We start from the raw sequence: 7,362 nt of genomic DNA, 5'->3' as shown, positions 1-7,362 counted from the left end.
ATTCATCTCTGGTTTGGTCCACGCCTCCCTTCCACACACTCTTCACTGTTTTTGTACGTTTATTCTTTCATCGCCGTTTAATTTCTGAAATCCTTCCTCCTTGCTGTCTGCATTTTGTTTTCAGCTACAAACTCACTCATCACGACAGAACGTTTTTCTTATTTTATTATTTATTGGAAATAAGATTGATTAAAAATGCCAGTTCAAACATCTTGGCTTGCGACAGACTGTTGGGGCCACGCCAAGACAATAAAAGCAACTAGAAAATTCCTGCAGAAATTTTAAAGGGGCATGCCAAAGTGTGACCGTCGGTTTTGACGCAGCGCTATGATGTTAAAAATTAGCATTAATGCTAAAGAAAGCTGCAACGTAGTCAATAACCTTTGGAGAGGCAGAAGCATGTTTAATAAACTGTAGTTGTACCATTCATTATGTTAGAATTGATGCATAAGCTAAAATTAGCCAATATGCTAATGTTAGCTTAAATGCTGGCAGTAGCATGTGGAGCAACACGACCATGTTTTAATTTTACTACTCTATTCAGTATACTAAACATGTCTAATTAATGAGAAAATTAGGTAAAAGCTAACTTTAGGTAAAAGTGCTAGTGCACTAGTCATAGACAGTGAAATGCTAACTTTTGTACAAATGCTAATGAACTGCCTTGCTGAGCATCACCGCTCTTTTCCTACGAATCCTCTTCTGCTCTCTCTGTCAGGTTTGTGATCTGTAGCATCGCAGGCGCTGCGTCTGTGCCGCTGGTTCCTTAAAGGAGCAGCGACGTTATTTTCTGTCCATAGACTTTTAATCAACTATTTATTCTTATTTATGTCAGATTTTAACATGGGGGGACATATGTGTAATGGTTATAGTCTTGAATCAGTAGTATAATGCTGAAAACACAAGCAGTTGTAAATACCAGTAAACCCTACAGTGCAGTCCTGGGGAGCTGCAGTTCCAGACACTGTTCTGTTGCTATGGTAATTAATCCCCTGCAGCTGTGAGAGCCAAAGAGCGGGAAAATCCTCTTCAGACACAGTTTCTATACTTGGGAGACACCAGGCGTCAGTCTGAAGGACCCTGACAAAAAGCATAAGCCCTAGCAAATTTTTGTAAACATTGTACATGAGCAGGCATGTGTATCTATGTTATGACCAACTTTCAGACCAATAGGGCGATATTTATGCCTGTGAGGGGGATTTAAAAAGGGTTTTTGAGTCAGCCATAAACAGTCCTGTGTGTGTGTTTCATAGAGAAAGATTACTGATTCTGTGAGACACAAAATCTCAAATTTTTTCGTTTTTATTAATTTATGTAATCATTTTAACTCCGATCCCCAATAAAAATAATAGCTCCCTTCTCGGCATCGAGCCGCACGATTTGATACCACTTTTGTGGGTGGGCACGCAGCGGTACGAGCCGCATTAACGGTAATGGAAGAAAAATAAAGAAATAAAGAGACATTCTATTAGGTGTAGAACAATAGGTGCCTGCCATGCAATGCATGGAGGCAGTACTGACTTGCTTCGCAAGTCAGTACTGCTCTCCTTATGCATTGCTATGGCATGCCCCTAATAAACTTACAAGAATAAAGTATTTTGTTTCTTTTAGAGCGCTACTTCTGCTCACAAAAGAATCCAACATTCTGACTTAAAGGAAGAAGAAAACAGACATTGTTCAGAATCCGTTTTAGATCTCACCCTGTTGTTCATTCAATTAGCAGACGGCTAACCCCTCGGCAGCCATTGTTGTCACTGATTGTTTTCCTGTTCCTTGTGAGCGGCTGATACTCTCCGTCTCCTCTGTCTTCCTCGGCATTGTGCGCCCCTGATAACGCAGCTCTGTTGTTTCTGAAAGGTTTCCGTTTAACAGTTTGACTGAGTAACACCGCCAGCGCTGAAATGACTCATTACAATAAAGCAGAAACCCTGCAAGTCACCTTTCATAAGAGACCTCGCGCTCGGATAATGAAACTAGGATGAGCGCAGCAGCTCTTTCCCACGTGAAGTTCCTCCGGATGTTTCCTGATGAAATCACAAATTCAAGGAAAATAAGGAAGGAAGGGAGCAAGGGAAGAAGAAACAAAAGAGAGACGGAAAAGACAGAGAGGGAAGGAGGAAATGAAGGAGGGAGGAAGGAAGAAACCAGAGAAAGAAGGAAACGAGGAAAGAAGGGAAGAAGGAGTAAGTGAAGGATGGAAATGGGAAAGGAAGGAATGGAGAAAAGAAGTAAAGGAGAAGAAAAGGATAGGACTAAAGGAAGGAAATGAGGTCATAATGGAGAAAGGGAAGAAAGGACAGACAAAAGAAGAGGAAAGAGAAGCGAGTCGGAAGGAAGAAAGGAACAACGTCTGCATGGATAGACAGACAGTCAGATGGTAGACAGATTAAACTTTTAGAACAGAAAAGGAGTAGACTTTTTCCCGTCCTCCATTTTGTTTGTCCACCTTCATGTTTATTTATTTTTCTTACAAACCTTCTCCTTCCAAAATAAAAAGCTGAAGAAAAGGAGTGAAAACTCTGAAGCTGATGGGACGTACAGTCTGGAAACAATCCCACCCAACGCCACCGCTGCTCCAAAAAGCTTCTGCTTTCTCATTTTCCTCCAGCCTGTGGATCCCACTAATTCTAAAACACTTTCACTCGTCGGTGGAGCCCGGGCCTTTTTGAGGACAGGGAAAATCCCTGCGGCTATTGAGTTTTAGGACGGCATTAAATGCATGGGCAGCCAAGAGAGCTGCGCTAACTCCAAACATTTACACTCAGCACAAACACATGAAAAGACAAACTCACTTGAATCCTCCGCCGCCACACAGCTGTGCGATTTGATAAAGCACTCGGTAGGACCCGTGGCTGACCTTTCAATCCGTGCTTAACGCCGCCGCTCCGCGAGGTAACCAGGCAACGGAACGTCTTCTGAGGAGGACGGGGTCTGCTCTCTGAGGCTTAGCGGTGTGGACAGTGTCAGTGACGTCGCTGCTTTTTGGTAACTGTGCAGATGGATAGGAGGTGTTTAACCTCAAAAAAAAAAAAAAGGTTATATTTAGCTGAATTAGCATAGCTCCTACTGATAAGGCATTTCTCCTTTAGAGTTTCTGTTAGATGTTTACATTAAAGACCAGAAGAGGCCAACTTTCAGTTTCAGCGCCCCCGACTGGTGACTTGTAAATTGATAAAACCGACTTTAAACACATCATACTCAGGTTAGTAATAACTAATGTGCTAAAGCTGCAGCATGTCACTTTTATAAAAATATATATTTTTTACACATTTGTTGAAAATATTGCCAGTTCATGACAGTATGTGAGACTGATAATCTGTAACAGCCAATCAGATCCAAGAGGCAGGTCTTAGCGCTGTTAATCATCCTGCCGTGAGGCGCTGTCACAATTTTTGCCTTTTTAAATCGCTGAAGTTTCCAGTTTTACAGGGACTTATTTTTCACACGCATGCACACATGCACGCACGCACGCACGCACACACAGTGTGACATATTAAAGCTTTTAAATAAAAATCAGAATTGACTAGAAGCTTTCTCAGGAGGTCAAAGCTAAAAAAAATTATAAGAGTAAAAGAAAATGTAAGATGTCCTGAAGCCTCCTTATTATCATATATTAAAGAGCTACACATTTCCTTTCAACTTACTTAAAAAATTAGAACAAAAGAGAAGCCAAATATGTAGCAAGAAGACAATAAAAAGGTAAGATAGCAGAAAACTGTCGCCATTCTTTACACAGTTTGTCCTTTTAGAGTAAACATAATACAGTGGGTGATCTAAAACATCCTTTATGTTCCCACCACTTGATAGCACAGAAGATATTAATCATCAAAGTGGGAGAATATTACTTCTGTTTCCTGGTTTTGATATATATTTTTTTTCTGCTCACAAAATGATTTTGGTGTGACAACCCAGTGTGACGAGTGACCCTCTCTAAAGGTGATGCTTAATAATGGTAGGTCAGATCCCCACAGTCACTCTGCGTTGTCCTTCAGCCCAGACTAATACAATGTGTGACAACGTGTGGGCTGATGATCAGGTCGTGATATGCTGTCTGCAGTGTGGGATGTGCTATTGTGACACAGAGTTATTGAGCCGATGTGACTGACAAAATGTGCTCTTGACCTTCTGATGACTAGCAGCTCGATGGCTCTGGCAGAAGTGTTATTTGTTCTGCTTGGTGACTCAGCCCGGCTGTATTGTACCGGGTCGACAAATGCAAATAATCGAGATTCCACCTAAAACCTTGAATGTAAAAGCTTTAAAGGGACAGTGTCATCTGTTTTCTGGCTCCATTGTGCCATTTTATTGCACAATTGTGTAATTACGTCACCTTTATAAAAATGCTGCACTTATCAAATATTAACTCCTTATAATTGGGCCTCTGTCTCTTTAAGAAACTCCTGCTCTTTCTGAAACTCCGCCTTCAGGAAGTCACCACAACATGCTAATCCTACATGGTTTCCATGACGATTGAAGGATTTCTCAAACATGCATGAAAGAATCAAGGCAACATTCCAGATATGATTTTGATAACAAATAGAGCTAACAAAAAGTTATTTTACATAATACTGTCCCCTTCAAACTGGCCTAAAATTCTTCCTTATGTAAATATATATATTGATGTGTAAAACATCACATTGTGGTAGGATACTTTTAAAATAAAGAGTGCAGACTATACAGGATATAGAACGGTCCAGTTCTCAAACATCGGTGTGAGAAGACTTATTCCTTTAAATTTAACATGTTGATTGACTTGAGACAAAATTGGTGTAGAAAAATACACTCAATGGTATTTATTATGAAATTGGACAACTATCATATCAACGTGCCTCTGGGAAAGGCACGCAACAACAAGTTGCCTACCGATTGGTGTGTAAACATGCGGAATTACAAAAAAGTAATTCACCTCAACACTCCTTTAGGCACATAAGTGAATGTGTCTGTAATGTGAAGCACTTTGACTGGTCAGTATGACTATGTAAGGTCAGCCCATTTATCTATCTGTCTCTTTATCTATTTGAGCAGATATTTTCCTTATTTTATGATTTAACTCTTTAAAGGAAATGAACACAATCAGCCATCAGAGGCTGAAAAGGCTCCATAGGTGAGAACTCTCATTACCAGAATTACAGTCACACTTTCTTTCTTTCTTTTATATTTTTTTCTACTTAAAATTGCTCTTAGTGGAAGTAAAATGTCTGGAAGCTCCCTGTAATAATGAATGTCTGACCTTGTTAAAAACCATGCTCAAAGTTGACATCAACCTTTAGTACCAAAGCCACACAGATTTTTCATTAACATCTTTTTTTTTTCTTTTTATCAGGGACAAGTCCCTTGCCTGTGACAGCGTGAGCTCAGTGTGAATTTATTCACGGTAGGAATGAACGAACGACCCCGCTCTTAAATGTCAACCAAGAAAGATTATTCTTTCTTTCATACAGTTAAGGAGCGGTGGTTGGAGGAGAGTGGCAGAGCTTTTTCAGAACCGTTTCCATAACAAGGCTCCCTCTTAGCTAAAAACGCTAAGCTGAGATCCAAGTCGCTGTGAGAAAGGAATTGACGAGAGAAAAGATTCTATTTTCCTCTTACATCTCGCTCATATATGTAAGTACCTTTCTTTCAAGACGAACTTCCAATTAATCCTATCAGGGGAAAAAAAACCTTTACGCTATTACTTTTTCAAAAAGGTTCTTTTTAGACAATTTTAGCATGGATAGAAACAATGTATAGACCCAACGGTTGACTGGGCTTCACACAAGCAAAGCAAAACAAGATTAAACAGAACAAAAGAAAAAAATCAAAAGATTTCAGAAGGACACTTTTTCTGTTCAGAGGGAAAAAGGCAGGTGCTTCTCTTTCTGTAGTTGAATTTCATTTGTAAAATAAACTAAACTTACTTGAGAAATCTCATCTTTAAACCCGTCTTCATGTTTACTATTATTCTCAGCTTCATCAACCTGTTCTTTTTGCTCCAAACAGCGTTCTCCTTTTTTTTTTTATACCTGCGTCTGTCCTTTAGGTGAATTATAAAACCAAATGAGGTCCAGAAGAGATGTCATTCAAATTCCCTCCACTTATCCACCACGACGCCACAGCACAAGCAGAGCGTCTTACAAGCAAATAAAACCAGCTTTCTTCTCTCTTGTCCTTTGGGGTGTGTTTTTCAAGGATTTATTGACTCGCGTGTTTAAAGACAAAGCCTACAAATTCTAAACCTGATGGTTTGTGACACTTTTTAGAAAACATATGCAAAACTTTATGAAAAAAAAAAAAAAAATCAAGACTTACCTTCAACTTTCCAGTTTAAAATGGACAGCCTGAGGATTCTTTTTTTTTCTTGTCTTTTCCAGCCTCAACAGGGTACTGGTTTACAGGACAGAGTGACACAATCAATTTGCAGAGCAAGTGACACAATCAGCGCCTACATAAATCATATCGGCTCAGCCAGGCCCCCCCAGGCACCTGCTGAGGCGGCGGTTTTGTGGCTCGCCTCCAGAATGCAAGCTGCCAATCAGCAGAGAGTGACAGGCGACAGACGTGGGAAGAGCAGGTGTTCCTACAATGACACGCCGGTGACTCAGGTTGTGGGATTTAGTTTCAAAATGGCAGCCGTAATGACTTGCGGACGAACTCTATAAGCGTATCAGTCAAGCGGGTGGATTAGCGCCGTTCGTGGCCGGGGAGATAGTCGTGTGCCGTCCGCTTGGTGGAACCTGTTTCATAACGTTGTAGTGAAACTCAAACATGCTTTTGGAAATTATAGGACCCGGCGACATGTGTTGGCAGAGATTTTGTAAAGAGCTTCATCTGTTTTTTTTCATTCTCATACTGAAAAAAAATATGCTAAAAAAGTCCTGCCTTTAATTGGATTTGATTTATTCAGTGAAGAAAAAAATAATATTCCCAGTGTCCCCTTATTTATTTATTTTTTTAATACATTTTTTTCAGGCAAACTCTATAGAGCTCCATTGTGTGTGGGTAAAGAAGTGAGTGTTAAAGGCCTGCCTTAGTTCCTGTTGCCCTCAACTGACCCAGTCATCGCCTTACTCTACAAATCAGGTAAGACATTTTAAACGTGGTCAGGCCAGTAGCAATAAGTTGCGCATACCATACCAAAGTTTGTGGGCCAATAATGTAAAAAGGTATTATGTTAATGGTGGATCATTAAAAAATCATCCATCCATCCATCCATTTTCTTTCACCCTTGTTCCTCAGTGGGGTCAGGAGGGTTGCTGGTGCCCATCTCCAGCTAACGTTCCAGGCGAGAGGCGGGATCACCCTGGACAGGTCGCCAGTCTGTCGCAGGGCAACACAGAGACACACAGGACACACAACCATGCACACACACACTCACACCTAGGG

The 7,362-nt window shown here is 40.6% G+C and overlaps 2 long non-coding RNA genes across 2 annotated transcripts; one reads left to right on the top strand and one right to left on the bottom strand.

Annotated features, from left to right (window-relative positions):
- Positions 1-1,586: 1,586 nt before the first annotated feature.
- LOC108165741 (uncharacterized) lies at positions 1,587-3,050 on the bottom strand. Its single transcript, XR_001776068.1, has 3 exons — positions 2,793-3,050; positions 1,940-2,024; positions 1,587-1,850 (listed from the first exon to the last, which is right to left on the bottom strand). It is a non-coding gene; the product is annotated as an uncharacterized LOC108165741 (long non-coding RNA).
- Positions 3,051-5,323: 2,273 nt separating this feature from the next.
- Positions 5,324-6,119, top strand: LOC103457797 (uncharacterized). The gene is made up of 3 exons (XR_532473.1): positions 5,324-5,374; positions 5,442-5,604; positions 6,020-6,119. It is a non-coding gene; the product is annotated as an uncharacterized LOC103457797 (long non-coding RNA).
- Positions 6,120-7,362: the final 1,243 nt, after the last annotated feature.

This window comes from Poecilia reticulata, linkage group LG21 (assembly GCF_000633615.1).
Source record: "Poecilia reticulata strain Guanapo linkage group LG21, Guppy_female_1.0+MT, whole genome shotgun sequence".
In the NCBI taxonomy this organism is placed as follows: Eukaryota; Metazoa; Chordata; class Actinopteri; order Cyprinodontiformes; family Poeciliidae; genus Poecilia; species Poecilia reticulata.
This window is presented reverse-complemented; position numbering and strand designations above follow the sequence as displayed.